General features: G+C 39.9%; 1 protein-coding gene across 12 annotated transcripts in view; it reads left to right on the top strand.

Annotated features, from left to right (window-relative positions):
- The window catches only part of RARB (retinoic acid receptor beta), a 341400-nt gene that overhangs the window by 96606 nt on the left and 227033 nt on the right, over positions 1-17761 (top strand). Inside the window, exon 1 of one of the 12 annotated variants that reach the window (XM_083578118.1) lies at positions 3424-3442. The exons of 10 other annotated variants lie outside the window; for them this stretch is intronic. The gene's annotated coding sequence lies outside the window, so the exon portion shown is untranslated. Of the gene's footprint in view, positions 1-3423; positions 3443-15402; positions 15421-17761 lie in introns of those variants that run through there. One more of the 12 variants, XM_083578119.1, reaches the window with a different exon arrangement.

Below are 17761 nucleotides of genomic sequence, written 5' to 3'. Positions count from 1 at the left end.
AAGCCACTGAGTTTCAGTATGGTTCAGATAGCTATTTCTTAGGCTGTGCTCACATAAACAGAGACTAGGCTGTGTACACATAAATGGTGACAAACTCTATCTGCGCTATAACACACTTTTACTCATTCATTGCTTTCCACAACTTGGTTTATGCATTGGAAAAGGCAGTTGTCTGTGGTCCCGAACCATGATCATGCCTTATTCTGACATCTTGAAACAGCCCTCTGGCCACTGCCAGTAGTGTATGGATTGGTCTTTAATTCCATATGTTCTTTCCATCACCAACATTGCCACAGGCATTAAAAGGAGTTCTGGTTTCAGGATGAAAGCAGAGTAGGGACAGTTTCTTGTGTGATTCAAGCCAGAGTTATTCTTCCAGTTTTCAGGCACATTAAATCCACTTGCAGTTTTACAAAATAGGCAAAGAATAATTGACCTGTTCTTAAAATAGGATAAAAGCTATTACACTCATTCTCTTTATTTTGCATTTCATATCCCTGGAGTTTTCTCCACTACCATTTTTAAAAAATATATATAGTAGTAAATTCTAAACAAAACTTAAAATCACCATATGGTAACACAAACAAATTGGGAGTGTGAACCACTAGGCAAGTTTCATTTTTTTGGTAGAATATGAGTCGATTGCATAAATTCTTCTTGGAAAACAGACAGTGATCAGGAAAGTTGTGTGCACATATGAAAGAATTCCTTTGGAAATTTTCTTCATGCTCCTAATAAAACTTCATAGCATCTAAGAATTTAAGGAAAGATAAATCTTTTCAGTTGCTTTCTTTTAACAGTGTGGAAAGGAGGCGTGTTGGGAAAGAGAAGCGACAAGGCCCTGATTTTCTTTTTTGCTGATTTCTGTTTCAGTTAATTCTGCAGTAATTGGATGCACTGTGTCTAATTCTTCATAAATCAACAGCACATTATCACAATATTGACAGTGGCTTTCCTAGACCCATTGTCTCTATCAAGAGTTATATTCTGCTTCAAAACAATTTGCTGTGAACACCCTTGTTTGTTTGCCACACAAGTCTTTGTTCTGGCTGAAAACTTTGATTTATCACTGTATATAATTGATGGCTGTGGGGTAGGTGGACTATAGCTATTGCTCCTCCTCTTTTAATCTAGCTTTGCCTAGAAATCCATGTCGTGGAGCATTCTCAAGGGAACCAGGCTGGGAAATTTTCTGTATGTCCAATGGGAGCCCATTAATCATAGTGAAGAGTCTCTTACTGGCTGTATCCATGTTTGTGAAAGGAACGTAGAGACCACCTCAGAAGGACCTATCAGGAGAATAGATGTTAAAGCTAATGTATTCATTGTAAAATCACAAAAAAACCTTTATGCATCCCTAACGTATCACAACATATTTTTGGAATGGATTTCACTCTTCTTAAAGGCTTTGAACTCAGTAAAAGACTATAATATCTGAGATCAGGACCCAAAGGGATGGAAAATACTATTATTGATTAAGAAGAAGAAACTAAACCACCACTGCTTTCTGTTGTGGAGAAAATAAAATAGATAATAATGAAAACAGCACAGATATTCAATTCTGATAAACTAGCGATATATCAGTGCAAACAAATGAAATTATTTAGATTATTGTGAAGTCATTTGATTACATGGTTAATTTGAAATTGATAATATGATCAGTTAGTAATCAGAATAAACTCCAGAAACTAGATTGGGATGTTGGATACCCTCTACTATGAATAAATTAATATTTCTCCTTATTATATTTCTGGTCCTTCATCCTCATTCCGTTTCCCCCTGCAATAATCCTGGCTGTGATCCAGACAGTTGCATGATTAATGTGTATTGGGCCTTTGGACTATTTCACAGCAATCCCCTGCTCCCCACTTGGCAAGCTAGATTTGAAGCTTGAAGTACTGAGGCAGCTGTGAAACACACAAGCAAGAATCTAAAGCTTCTGTATGTGTGGCAGTGTTTGGCTGCACTTAAATAGATGTTCAGTGTCTTCATTCATTCCATATCTTACAAATGGGACGCTAAGACTGAAAGCGTATGATTTGCCCAGAACTACACCTTAAGATTTTGCATGAGCAATGGTGTCAATGTTAGAGAGAAGTCTAACACTGCTATCTTGTACTCTTCAACATTTCTCTGCTGAAAATAGGGACGTCTTATATAATAATAATAATAATAATAATAATAATAATACCCCACCCATCTGATTGGGTTGCTCCATCCACTCTGGGCGGCTTCCAACATATATAAAAACATAATAGAACAGTAAACATTAAAAAAATTCCCTGTACAATTCCGCCCTCAGAAGGCTTCTAAAGGTTATATAGTAACTTATCTCCTTAGCTCAGGGGTCATATAACTCCATACCCCTCCAACATTTCTCCAGTGAAAATAGAGACATGCTAAGGAAAAGCAGGATGTTCCAGGATCAAATCAGAAACTGAGACAGCTTCTGTAAATCCAGGACTCTCCCTGGAAAATAGGAACACTTGAAGGGCCTGCTACCTAGGCCCCATTCCTATATTCATCTTATATTGTGGTCAAGTTGCCACAAGGCAGTTTTTCACCAGCAGTGGATGTTTCTTCAGAATCTGCTGCCCCTCAAAGGTGCATGTCTCAGAAGTAATCAGCAGCAAAGTTATCCAGAATGTGGAAAAAATGTGGGAATTGGGCTTTCCTATTGCTAATTAAGCGCTAAGTCTAGCAATCCATTTTAACAGCAAATAAATGATTTCTTGGCTCCGCAGAGCTTTTCAGTGGGCTTAAGTCTTTACCCTAGTACTGCCAGGTTGGCTGACAACCTCGGTATAACATGCTGATTTATCTGAATTCATTACCATCAATGACCTCACCATAATGCTAAGTAATGTCATACGTTTGTGACATTGCAACAGCTGTGCTCCACCTTAAGCATTTTTACGCTTGCTCTGTAAATCTTAGAATCGGCCTGCAGTTGCCTTGCATTTAAAGTGGACTTGTAAGGAATATTTTATAAGAAAAATTTGCCCACTGGGGAGAAGTAAAAGAAGCGAATAGACACTCATATACAGCTTAGTCACTGGCGGTCTGGTTCCTATCCCATATAAATAACCATGAACCATGGGAAGGAAGAGCAATCATAATACAGCATAACAACGACCATTTTGTTTACTAAACAAACAGCTTTAGAAGCTAAATTTAGTGCAGAGCTAAAGAAGAACCAGGGCTTATTTTCTCATGAATCACCAATGCAGAAGTATACTAAATACGTTTGTTTTACAGTGAATTACTTTGCTTCATAAAACCTTGTTAACAAAGGCTCAGTACATGGAACACTAACAGAGAATAATTCTACTTTGCCATTTTTGCAGCTGGGTCCTCGAAAGCTTTTGCAAGGATTGCTCAGGTGAACTACCTATAATACCCCCAAGGTGGTTGTAGGGCCTCACGAGAGTGGTGTTTTATGGTGAGTGTATTCCGCAACATGTCCTTGACACAATAATAGTGCATTAGTGGTAGATTTATTCTGCTTTAACTATTCTGCAATGCTTTCTTCATGCTACCACATTTCTGGTTTTAAAAGTTACGGTGGGCGGACTGTGTGAACTACAGGATTTCTTCACACAGTTGGAACCACTCTGAAGAGACTTGCGGAGAACCCAGCTCGGAGAGTTAGGTATCCCATTGTGAGTGTTACCAAACAGGACCCCTGGATGGTTAAGTCCAGTCAAAGGCGACTATGGGGTTGCGGCGCTCATCTTGCTTTCAGGCCGAGGGAGCTGGCGTTTGTCCACAGGCAGCTTTCCAGGTCATGTGGCCAGCATGACTAAACCACGGGGCTCAGTGGTTTAGATCGCAGTGCCGCCCACAAACTCTGAAGGAACTTACTCCTTTAGAAAGGTTTTTAGCAGCAGCAACATGGATGGAGTATGGTCTGGTTGGTGGAGAGGGGCATAGCCAATGGCTGTGGCACATGTAGGAGTCAGGCTAGCAAGTGTAGATGTAGCCGATTAGAATGCCATGTGGAGAAAAAATCCCTTCAAATTGGTTTCGGCCTCTCTGAAGGAAATTGCTTTTAAAATTCTGCAAATGCGGTACTTAACACTAGCCAGACTGGCTCGTATCAACTTCACTCACACTCAGATTTATTGGAGGATGGCTATAGGGTCACACCAGCACATTGGGGGGCGGGAGCTAAAAAAAGGGGCCACATTTTAGGAGTCAGTATTTGGGGAAGTTCCTGCCATAAAAGGACAAAACATTGTTAAATCTTTGGAGCTAGCTTTTACGCAACCTATCCTTGGGCGATAAGCCAAACCTTCATTTCAAACAACTTATTGGTCGGTTCTTGTAGGCAGCTAGGCTTGTAGTTGCAATCTATTGTTGGAAACTTCTCAAAGGAGTCTATAGTATAAGAAAGCGTGGCAGTTAGCTGTGGTAGAAAAAATAGCTAGCAAATGGAAGCTTGCGTGGGGTTTGAAATCAAAGGACACATTCACAATGGATTGGTATGCCTTTATTATATATAAAGCTAAAGAGAAGACACAGCGGAACCTCACTCAACACCACAGTATTTTCTGGCTAGTGTAATTTTAAACTAGGATTGGTTTATTCATTTGGATAAGTGACTGGAATTGTGTTGTTCTAAGGGTGCTGGCCTCACTGTAATCTGTAATCTCATCTCCTGGGGAGGAGTGGGGTGATGGTTTTTGTTTGTTTTTACTGTTCTTTGATAATCTGTAACATTGAAAACGATATAAATATTATTTTTTAAGAATAAGAAGTTGTGGAATTTCAGTAGGAGGTTGTGGGGCATGCACTGATTGAAAACAAACTTTTGCGGGCACAAATAGCGTTAAAAGTGGGGTTGTGTATGACTGTTGCGATTGTGTCATGAGCATAGGTAAAGGTAAAGGGACCCCTGACCATTAGGTCCAGTCGTGACCGACTCTGGGGTTGCGGCGCTCATCTCGCTTTATTGGCCGAGGGATCCAGCGTACAGCTTCTGGGTCATGTGGCCAGCATGACTAAGCCGCTTCTGGCGAACCAGAGCAGCGCACGGAAACGCCATTTACCTTCCCGCTGGAGCGGTACCTATTTATCTACTTGTACTTTGACGTGCTTTCGAACTGCTAGGTTGGCAGGAGCAGGGACCAAGCAACGGGAGCTCACCCCGTTGCGGGGATTCGAACCGCTGACCTTCTGATCGGCGAGTCCTAGGATCTGTGGTTTAACCCATAGCGCCACGCATAAATAATCACAAATTACAAAAAAATGATCTGGGGTCTGGAAGGGCCTCTAGATCTTCTGCATCAGTGATACTGATGTTCTTCAAAGGAAGTCCTCTAGGAGAGGGGTAGAGTTTGAAAAAAGCAGAAAGTGTGGCCTTACGTCCTAGTTTACAGAGGGTGATCATCTGTTTTAATGAGTTGAAGTCTGGTTTAAAGGTTTAAAGAAACCTAAGGAGAGAGCAGAGACCTTGATGTTCCCCACCAGCACTTAACACTTGGACAGCAGATGTCTCATGGATAGCTCAGTTGGTGGAGCGTAGTGTTGATAACACCAAGGTTGCAGGTACAGTCCCTGTACGGGACAGCTGCATATTCCTGCATTGCAGGGGGTTGGACTAGATGATCCTCAGGGTCCCTTCTAACTCTACAATTCTATGATCACATGGATCACCTGGTTATAGTATTCTCCATTGTGGTGAGATATGTTATATTCTTATTTAAATTACAGCGATCATTTCCAAATCTGCATCTATATGTATAATTCAGCATGTGCTAACTTTATGCAAAACTATGTGCACGTTTGCCTTTTTAGTGATTTATAAGTGGCAGTCCTAGAATCAAAGAAGGGCACTGGGTTATAGTGTTGCTTCAGGAGGCAGCTCCATTCCACTACATTTTCTTTGCAGATCAAATGAATCCTATGCCCCCACCCCTAGAAAAGTCAGCTCAGTAGACTGTGATGGTTACTTTTTAATAAGACAGAAACAAAAAATGAACAGCATTTCCTTTGTGATAAGCTCTGGATATTATAAAGTTCTGTGAAATGAGGGTAATTAATTTCTTTAGAATTGGCACATTAATACTACAGCTCCCCGAGGTAACAAAAAAATAAAACCCAATTAACCTGGGCTAACAATGCTTTTAAGCTGACATGTCACAGGGTACAGGTCCAGCCTTGTTGCTGGCATGGAGCGCTGAAAAAGCCTCTCTAAAGAGAGTTGCTGCAAAAAGTAATTAAATTCTATAAGGGCAGCCTTATCGATTGCACAAAATATGAACACATGCGTAGCAGCAGAATATGAATGCATACTTCAGCACATTAAGAATCTTTGACAGTTATTGGAGAAGAATAAAAAAATGAGAAAATAACATGGTTTGACATTTATGTGGATCATTCAAGAAGATCAAAGTAAACGATCTTATAATGGCAAAGAATATATATATATATATATATATATATATATATATATATGAAATATGGTTGCTGTTGCATACACAATATAATAGCTGAATATCAAAAATCAATTATTATACAATTTTTGTTGATGGGCTTCCATATTATTCTCTATCATAGTTGGTTAGGATGGGGAAAACATTTGGCAACTAGGAGCATTAGACTGTAAGGTTCGGAGAGGAGTTTGAGGAGTTCTCCTAATGTTACCCATCTTGTCCCCAGAGAAGTCTGCAGTTTTGAGAACATTGCCCATGGAACATCCTTAAAGAACATTGGAAGATGCTTGCTTGGCGCTTGAACTTACTGATCCATTTCAGCCCTCTGATATGCTTAATTCACTGTGCTTTAAAGACCTTTTAATCTCAAATGGATTTGCTTCTGCCCCCGGCCCCCGGCCCCCAGTCCTGAAACTGCTTGCTATAGAGTAGTCGGAATGAAGCCTACAGATAAGCAGGCAAAGAGTTATTCTGTGTTTTAGAATTAGCACAGCCATTTTGCTAGATAAGAGGCGGCAGAATGAAAAGTTGCTTAATTTTGTGTACAGGTGCTATCTTGCAAGACTCTAAAGCAGGGATGGCCTCCAACTATAGATTTGCTGGCCTCTTAACTGCCCAGCCAGAATGCCCAATTAGTCACGGATGATAATAGTTGCAGTTAAGTGACACCTAGAAAACCAAAGAATGAATCCTCGTTCTTGATCTATTCTAAAAAGCTCTACTACTGTGCTGTATGGATCGCAATGGAAGTGGAATCTTTCTGTGTGAATATATTTGTTAAGCACTGAGCTTGGATCCTAGAACAATAGGCAGGGAGGATCCTAGAATGCAACAACCTGATTGGCCTGCAGGAGCAGCCCAATTAGACTCCAGGAGGGAAGCAGAATCAGCCAATCACACGGGACCTATTGTGTAAATAATGTATATAAAGCCAGAGGGTTGGGGGAAAATTCATTCACTGTCTTTATGAGCTTCAATAAAGAGCTACGCGACTCTGAGTATATTTCAATATTCTTTTCCCAACTTTGAACTGAGTACTGAATCGCCTCTAGGGAGTTCCATATGCATATTGGACTACCCCAATGTTTTTCCCAAATTGAGGCAAGTGGCAACAAGTTGTTGAGTTAGCTTGCACATGAGCAAGTGATAGTGTATGCATCTTTGTTTATTAGATCATTCCTTCTCCAGACTGAATTTTTAAAAAAGAATCTTACTCTTCTGGCAGCTACAGAAGAAGGTTTGTGTGCATCTAGATCTGGATTGTGGGTGATTACCCTTTGACTAATGGTGGGTATCACCCATTGAAAGAATGGGCTCAAGGAACCTACTATGATCTCAGTGGGTCTACGGACTCAGTCTGATTTCATCCTGTCTGTAGGAAATAGTATGCGGCAGATAAACCAACAAATTGCAATATTGTTAAATAGCATTTTGTCTCCAGATTTTCTTGCTTAAATTATAATATGCAAGCGATGCTGATTAGCACAACACACACACACCGACATATTCAATATAAATTGCATTGAATTATCTTTAATGTTGTAAAATATCTAGTTTCTTGGATACATTCCAGGACAGCCAAACTGCATTAAGAGATATAATATACAGGATGGTTTTGAATGTCATTATTTAATTGGCAAATAGATTTTCCTCTTGCCATCAATGGCAAAAGAAGACATTTGATACCAGGGGCTAGATTAAATGTTTTATCAATTTCTTGTGTTTAGGGATCTTTATGGAACAACAAGTTTGTCCCTTGGGCGAGCCCTTGTCAAGTGCAATAAAGAGATCCACACAAGTGAGCGAGATGCATTTTTGCAGGATTTACTGTGAGACTGAGATTCTCTGCATTGGCTGGGTGCTTTCAGCAGCTGCTCTCTTTGGTGTTTTGCATCCAAAGGATTTTTTAAAAATATAATTTTCTTGCCACCGTGGATTTACAAGCAGCTTCTCTTTTCATAGAAGGAGGTGAGTATCTGATGAATACAGATGCTATAGCGGTGACATAGGGTTTTTATTTTACAATAAATACTCTGCAGCCTTGAACTCATAATCAAGTACTTCCTAGTTTGATTCAAGATGCAGTCTCCGCTGTAGCGTAGAGAAAATGTAATGCTTACAGATTGCAAGACTGCTCGACTTTATTTAGCTCACTTTCTGTATTCCCTGTGCACCCAACAGGAATCAGGGCATGCAGTTAAATCCTACTGAGGTGTTTTTCTTAAGGAGAGTATCTGTTGCATCTTTAAAAAGGCCAGGTGAATTTAGTTAGGATGTGTAGTATTAGATTAAGGTGTATAGGAAGCATGGTTCTTATTGGTAGATAACTTTGATTGGTATTATTATTAGTTTTAAGTCTTTCTTTTCTTAAATAGTCTTCCTCCTCCAGTTGTATGTATGGAATTAATCACATTCAGAGGTCATTAAACTTGTGTATTTCATAAGCTGGGATTACATTTGGGTATTATACCAGAAATATATGCTTTCGAGTTTAAAGGAAATATACTGGGAACTGGGAGCATTATTGAAGTTGTAAAAAGAGGCATACTTGGCATGTGGAATTCACTGCCACAATATGTGCTCATGACCACTGATATAGGTGGGCTTAAAAGGAGAAAATTCATGGAGGGTAGGTCTAGCATTGGCTGTTAGCTATTACAGCTGTTTGTATCCTCTGTTGCCAAAGGCAATGCATCTTTTTGAACATGAGGACAAATAGCTGTCATTGTTCTGTCAGCGGCTCTCGGCTGGTTGCCCGGGAAATTATAAGGCCAAGGAAAAGTTTCTTGCCATCCTTTTTTATTTCGATTTTTACAGAGAGAGGCTACAGACTCCAGCCTCTTGGATAATGGCGTTATCCCGAGTGAATCTCCGCCACCCCTGCCTCTCCCACTTCATCATTCTATGGGTGCTGCTACGAGCCCTCTGTCTTCGAGCTCTTTGCTCTCCTACTTTTAAGGCTCGCTGGGTTCTGGGAGATGGTGGGTCTGGAATGCTTTCTAGTAACAATGTGTCCAGCTCTGCCTGGTCCTCCTCTCCCATTATTTCACAACTTTCCCCCTCATCTACCTCTGAGCTGTGACCTCCTGCAAACCACTGTTGTAAATTTTCCTTTTCCTTCCCACCCCCTGACAATAGTGGAGGCAGGAAAGGCTTCAAAGCTTCAAAGGAACCAACTCCTAGGTTCCTTTGGCCCTCCCAATAAAATATTTGAGCAACGGGACAGAGCAACGGGAGCTCAACCCATTGCGGGGATTCGAACCATGACCTTCTGATCGGCAAGCCCTAGGCTCAGTGGTTTAGACCACAGCGCCACCTGCGTCCCTGAGGAGAAACTAGCCCACTGCAAAAAGTACATTTGACATTTGTTATTTGACCCATTTTGCCTCTGGCCCCACCTGCCCCTGGTGTGTGGCCCATGGAAAGTTGCTAAGAAGGGAAGGGTTTCGTTTGGCTGGAAAATGCCCACCCATAGTATAAAGTCTATTCTGCAAGCTGGGCATCTCCTTATGCTCTTCTTTTTTCTTCTTTTTAAGCTGTGACCCTAAATTCTTGACAATAGGGCATTCAGTCATGAGAACATATATGCCTGTATGCCGTGTGTGTTCCTGCTATGTTCCCTGTAATGTGTGATAACTATATTTGAACATATTTGTGCATCAACCCCCACAGCATGTTCACTCAGTATTCCTTTTGTATAACAAAAAGTTTTTGACAGTGTATTGAAGCATCTGTAAAGAAGGGGACTAATAACTAAAAGGCCCCGCTAAACTTTATCTTCTTCATCATAATTCAGATCGTGATATCTCACTTTAAAAAACTGAGATAAGAACAAGCATGATGGTCAGTCCCAATTGTTTTGCTTCTCCCTTCACCTGAGCCGACATACAAATCAGGAAGTTTTTCATTAACTTTAGTTTCCTGTTTCATCCAAATTGAGAAACCATGGTTATGAACTTTGGAACAAACCACTATATAGAACAAACCAACTTCAAACCATGGCTTAATATCCTGCTTTCTTCCATAGTTTCCCTGTACAGACAACATAGGCAACTATAGTGTTACCTCAGGTTAAGTACTTAATTCGTTCCGGAGGTCTGTACTTAACCTGAAACTGTTCTTAACCTGAAGCACCACTTTAGCTAATGGGGCCTCCTGCTGCTGCTGCACCGCCAGAGCACGATTTCTGTTCTCATCCTGAAGCAAAGTTCTTAACCTGAAGCACTATTTCTGGGTTAGCGGAGTCTGTAACCTGAAGCGTATGTAACCTGAGGTACCACTGTATAGTTAATGGAAGACTTCTGGTTCAATCGCTTGTTTGCATGAAGGAAAGATCAAACTGGCTGTGAGCCTTATTAACTTCTTGCCTTATTTAGCTGAAATATAATTGTCTGAACACTGCCAGTCACACTCGAGTTCCCTAGGACTACTGTAGAGATTTTTTAAACATAACTTTTTGTAATGTTTCTTCATCAAACTGGATAGTCTGAACTCATTATTCTAGTAGGCATACACTGGGGAGGGGAAAGCGAAATAGAATCATAGAATCTTAGAGTTGGAAGGGACCCAAGAGTCATTTAGTCCAACCGCCTGCAATGCAGGAATCTCAGCTATAGCACCCATGACAGATGGGCATCCAACCTCTGCTTAAAAACCTCCAAGGAAGGAGACTCTGCCACCTCTCGTGGGAGTCTGTTCCACTGCCGAACAGCTCTTACTGTCAGAAAGTTTTTCCTGAATGTTTAGTCCGGATCTACTTTCTTGTGACTTGAAGCCCTCGGTTTGAATGCTGCCCTACAGAGCAGGAGAAAACAAGTGCGTTCCCTCTTCCATGTGACAGCCCTTAAGATATTGTGAGACTGCAGTCAAGTGCAGAGCTACTGGAGTTTGAGGATGGAAATTATTGGGTGTTGGAGAAGTGTTCTGTAAGTTCAGGGAAGGGGTACTGGGTTTTGTATGAGAATCAAGCTGGTAAGAAGTAGCGTGGGCGAAGATGGATTGATGAACGGAACAGAAGTGCAGGGCAAGGCTGTTTTATCGAAAGGTTATCACTGCCACGTTAGCGAGTGGATGGATATGGATTTCGCTTATATTGTTAACCACCCACACAGTACAGTTCAATATCCCTCTCTGTTCCTGTTAGTATTTGCTGGGGTCACCACTGAACACACTTTTGAGCAGTTCTTCCTCTGTGCGAGCTGGAAACATATTTCTTTTCAGGGTTATTCAAGCATGCATCCTTTTATTCTTTCCCGTGAACATATTTATTGTGACTACTGAAAAGTTATCGTTCTCTAAAATGTGTTAAGCCTTCCCCGCTGCCTCTCTCAGGGACATACAGGTATAGAAACTGTTGCTTCAAAAAGACGTTGCTTGGAAATATGGTTGCTGTTGATTTTTTCTCTCCCTGGAAACCTTGTACTGTTCTCATTCTTTCCCAGCATTTCGTTTTTTCCCTCTTTTTCTTTTTTGAAGATTCGACACTGCAACTTTTGTCCTTGGCGAGGCCAAAAAAACAAAACAAATGGTGGAGGGCCTTGAAATGTTTACCCTCGTTTCTTTTAAAATGCTTTAAAAAAAAATCAAAGATAAACAACAAATTATAAACGGCATTGTTTTTGTACACCTGTGGAGATTTTTGTTTTAAAAATGAGTTCCTTCTTACACAAACGATGGTGTGCCCATTTTCCACACCAGTGCTTTAATCATTTTTTGAGTATTGTAAGATGACATGGGCAAGAAAATGCAAATAGGCTGTAGAAATGGAAAACGACAACAACCCTGTGATCTTAAATAGCAAATTTGTGCTATTAGTAGTAATTAGTATTACAACCAATTGATTCTATATTCTTATTAATTAAGTTGAACAACATTTTATATTCATTTACAAATTACGTTCATGTAATACAGGGTGTATTGTTGTTATTATTGAGGTCAGGTCGCCTGAATTTAGCGCAGTTAAAATATCACTAGCTCTTTGTTACAGATAGGTAGCCGTGTTGGTCTGCCATAGTCAAAACAAAACAAAAATTTTTTTCCTTCCAGTAGCACCTTAAAGACCAACTAAGTTAGTTCTTGGTATGAGCTTTCGTGTGCATGCACACTTCTTCAGATACACACTAGCTCTTTGTATTAGTTTTATATCAAGGTGCTTTAGTACTGCCTGATTCTTTGATTCAGTAAATCACTGTGAATAAAAAACCATTTGTTAATGTGAGAACATAAAAAAATTGCATTGTGTACGTGGCTGTGGTGCTTCTCATCATAATGAGCCCCCAGTTCTGTTTATTATTGTAGAATTCTGTTTCGTTTCTATTCTTGTTAAAGGTGAATGGCTCTGTCCAGTATTTCCATGTTGTAGAATATCCCTATGGAGATGGTGTACAGCATGTGCCTCTTTTTATTTTTATATACAGCTAATAAGAACCTAAATGTGCATTCTGGCTTCTTGGAGACATATTGTAAAAATAAACCATCCAAATGAGTGCTTTGCCGAGTGCTTGCGTAGAAGTGCGGAAACAAAGTAATAAATTCCCTTTCCGCACCTGAAAATTAATATTGACAGATAGCATTACTGTACAAAGGTAAATGGCAAATATAAAAACAAACAAACAATTGCATAGCAGGATTGGTATTTCTTTCCTTTTGCTGTTCAGTATATCATTTCCTTGCAGATTACACTAAAGCTGAACATTTGCAAAATCACCTTGGTACAGGATTTGTCCTTTCAAGCTATTCCCATAGCTGCACCTTGCAGCCCCAATTGCTGCCTTGCTTCTTAGTTCTTGCTGTCTTTTTATACTTTCTTTGGTATATTTGGTTCATAAAATCACAGCCAGAAGTGCAAGCATTATTATAATAAAACAAGTCATGCCTACCTTACATTTTGTGTCATCACCTAGGATATTGTGTGCTCAGTATTATCACTTGTACCATAAGAAGGAAATTAGAGCATGTATTTTCCACATGGAGAAATCAAATGTAATCTAAATGCAAACCACGAGTTTTATTGCATGGCAGCCTTTGATAGCAGCACTGCTATTACTAATTCCACTATGACAAGAGTACATTGTAGTCCAGAAGTTTCCAACATTGTTTTTTGTTTTTTATTGCTTGGTTTTGGTGGTTTTTGTGTGTTTTTTTGCCTTTTAGCTTTGCAAAATCAACAGAATTTGGTCCTAATAAGTGAAAGAGTATTTGGCAATCATTTGCTCAAAAAGCATCAGCATTGTGGCCCAATGCTGTGAAAAGTAGGCAAGAAGACTACCGTAAATTATTTGGTACCATAGTAGCTGACCAAAAGACATGAGAGCTTTTATGTCAATTAAGGTCTGGTGTCCTGCCAACATGAGATGATATTCTTAAGTAGATTACTTACTTCATTTCCAAGTTTTCCTCCATACTGTGGCTCAATTAAACTAAATATATCAGTGTGGCGTAATGACCAATTAATGTATTGTCATGTGTTTGCGAGATACACACAGAGAAAGACAGAGAAAGAGCTTTTATGGATGTCTTTTATTCAAAAACAGAAGATAATTGTTGTTGTAAATTACTGCTGAATAATTAACACAGTGCACATTAAAATGACCACGTTAGCAGTATTAACAATAATTTAAAAACATTGTTAAATAGATAAGACAATATAAATCTCAGCAGTTAAAAAAAAAATCACCAAAGAAGGAAATAAATCATGTCACAAATGAGGCTGGTTTGGGTGGGAGTATTGTTCACAGGCAGTAGCCTCTGATCCTGGGACAACAGGACCCAGAAAGAATGGATCTCCAAGAATTTCGGACCATCATTCTGCTTTTCTCTTTGCTTCCTTCCCATCCTCCCTTTGTGACTGCCAGTTTCATTCCACCTCTCTTTTAGCTTTGTAAATTCCACTGACTCCACTGCAGCTGTTTCATGCACAAAAGGGAACAAAAATGCTCCAAATAATTAGGGCCTTCCTTCAGTTCAGATCCAGCATCAGCACCTATTATATTGCAGAAGATTCTGGAGCCTCAGGGCTAGAGAAAGGTCCATAGCTTACTACTGCTCTGGGATCCCTTAAAAACAAACAAACAAACAAACAAAAAACCAAACCCAAAGTGGGGGGCACACCAGTGTTGTGCAATTTCTGGTTGCCATCTTGGTTTTCCTTCCTTTTTTATGATGATTTATTAATTTTCCAAAAAAATACATTAAAAATAAACATAAAAACAACAATATATAAAGAAAAAGAAAAAGAGAGAAAAAAGATTAAAAAAAACAAAACAAAAGAAAAAACCATCATAAGCAAAGATTTTAAACCATAATTTTTGCTTGACTTTCCTCCGCTCCCCTCTTGGTTTCATTGTTTAATTTTTTGTTCACACACATCCTTATAACCTTAATAATAATTTGTTTTAGACCCTGTTCATCTTAATACAAGTGAGTTTTTAAAAGTTATACTGACGTAAAAGTCTATACACAAAGCTTTAAAAATGGGCATTTAACCTTTACCCCTTTTTTATTATTCAAAGTCCTCTTTGAGTCTTGCATTCTACGTTAACTAGTTTATCCTGTATATTTCAGTCGTTTAGTTTGCCAACCATCTTGGTTTTCCTTCCAGTGGTCTAGAGGTTTAGTTGTTCCAAGCCTTATCCGTACTTACTGGCATACCCTCCTTCACTGCGCTTTGGGAGAAAATTGTTAGGCCCAGTTTTGGCAGAAAAACTGCTTTGGTCACCTTGTATGATGACGTCTGTCAGACCCACAAGCCCTGAAGCTGGCCTCATTTAAACATATATATATATATATATATATATATATATATATATATATATATATATAACATTATTACCTGGGCTGCCAAGTGAAGTGTCATGTCAGGTGATTGTCACCACTATCATTCTTCTAAGTGCTTCTGAACTCTGCCCCTGCGGTACACTACATCACTGGGTGGGAGCCAGAGGCAATGGGATAATGAATATGGCGACTGAAGCTGCTAGGCCTGGTGAGTTTTTTCACCATTCAAGTGAAGGATCATGCCTCAGTTGTAGAGCACAAGCTTTGCTTGCAAAAGGTGCCAGACTCAATTGTTGATATCTCCAGGTAGGGCTGGGAGAGACTTGGTGTTTAAAACCCTACATAATAAGAACATAAGATTAACCACTGGATCAGATCAATGGCCCATTTAGTCTAGCATCCTGCTCTCACAGTAGCCACCCAGAGGCTTGTGGGAAACTCTTAAACAGGACCCAAGCACAAGAGGACTCTCCCCCTCCTGTGGTTTCTAGCAACTGGTGTTCAGAAACCTTGCAGTAAACCTTGGAGAGTTGCTGCTCATCAATGTGGATAATACTGAGATAAGTGGGTCAGTGGTCAGATTCAGTATAAGACAGATTCCTGTGTTCCTGCTCCCCGTGCCCTTTATCCCCTCGGGGTCCAGTACAGTGTGCCCCTGAGTAGTTGTAATGCAGTTGGCTTATTCTCATGCGTATTTGTAGTTCGTGTAAATAAAAGGTAATGAGATTTGGTAATACAGAGTGAGTCCTTTAAAAGAGGCCCTGTGGATACAGAGTACACATGTTCCATGGGGCCTCTTTTAAAAGACTCACTCTGTATATTTACAGTGGTACCTCCGGTTAGGAACTTAATTCGTTCCGGAGGTCCGTTCTTAAGCCAAAACCGTTCTTAACACGAGGCGCGCTTTCGCTAATGGGGCCTCCCGCTGCTGCCGCGCCGCCAGCGCGCAACTTGCGCTCGCATCCCGGGGCAAAGTTCGCAACAAGGGGCATCTACTTCAGGGTTAGCGGAGCTTGTTACCTGAAGTATTCACAAGGAGGACGGTACATAACCCGAGGTTCCACTGTATGTAGGGTTGGCTTTTATGAAATTGAAAGCAGTGTTATAAATATCTCAAATCTTAATCATAAATTAGATCAGTTGCCAAGGCTATCTAAATAATAGACCATTGAAAATATCACACTGTTCGCTTACTCTTGCATTTTACAAATGGAAGCATATGGAGCCATTTTCATGCAAACAAATGTGTGTTGCATCCTGATTGCCATAGAGATAATGGATTGACTCCCCCCCCCCCCCCGACGATATAAGAATCAATGCAATTATATTTAGCCAACTTACTGGTTTATTTGTACATGTTTATACTGCTTAATATAATAAATATATATATAAGGAGTTAGCATAAAAGCATTAATATTTATCGTACAAAAAATCCTTAAAAATAAGATAAAGCCACAACAGAACTGTGTTTCAGAAATAAAACTGAGCAGTGTGCAAAACAAAACGAAAGATTGAGGGAAGCCTGGATAAACATACAGTGGTTTGGTTTTTTTTTTTAAATAGAAATTTAAAGGTCATTACTGTCTCCATGAATTATCCGAGAGAGGGCATTCCGGTGGGTGGGTGCTTTTGTTGAGAAGGCATGATCACCAAGTGATAATCTACACTGGTGATGTAAAATCTTTAATATGTGAATGGTCAGCAGAGTCTCCTCAGAAGACCTTGAAGATGGGCTGGGTCCATACCACAAGGGAGGCAGACTCCTAGGTTATCCTGATCCCCACATGGTTTACAGCTTCAAATGCCAATAAAACCTTCAACTTGGCTCTTTAGTAATAGGCAGCCAGGAATAGGGAAATATGTGTAAAGCATGGGTAAATCCACATACAGTGAATTACAGTAGTCTACTTTCTCCAGCGGAAAAGTTAGAGGAACCAGCTAAACACCCAAGCAAAAGCAATTTCCGTCTCTGTGATTGTACATTTTCCATTATTTTGGGGAAAGAATTCAAGCCAGACCAGTAATTGGTTGCTATTTACATAAGTGTTGATGTGGAAACATACAAATCTTTCCCACACTACCTCCTTTCATGCTTTTATGTCTTGGCTCCCTGAAGTACGTGTTTTTTGGTTCTATTTTTTTTCTTAGCTATTCTTTTAAAAATGTATAGTGGGCTTCTGAAGAAAGCCAGAACTTCAAATTATATATGTATATAAAACAAATTCCCATGCATTTTTATTAGAATCATAGAGTTGGAAAGGACCTTGAGTGTGATCTAGTCCAACCTCTGCAATGTAGGACTATGCAACTGACCCTTATGGGAATCAAATCTGTAACCTTGGTGGTATGAGCACCACGTTCTAGCCAACTAAGCGGTCTTAATTTCTTCAGTACTTGCTGGTCCAACATGTTGGAGTTGCTCAGGCTGAAATCTAATATTCCGTACTCATAAACTGGGCTGACAGCCTTCAAAGAATGTATTTCTAATAATAGGGTAAGGTCAATGTGGGGCATTCCAGATGTTTGGGAGTGCAATTCCATGAGCCCCA

Source organism: Podarcis filfolensis (genome assembly GCF_964270895.1).
Source record: "Podarcis filfolensis genome assembly, chromosome: 12".
Lineage (NCBI taxonomy): Eukaryota > Metazoa > Chordata > Lepidosauria > Squamata > Lacertidae > Podarcis > Podarcis filfolensis.
The sequence above is the reverse complement of the archived record's forward strand: the minus strand, read 5'-3'. Positions and strand labels throughout refer to the sequence as shown.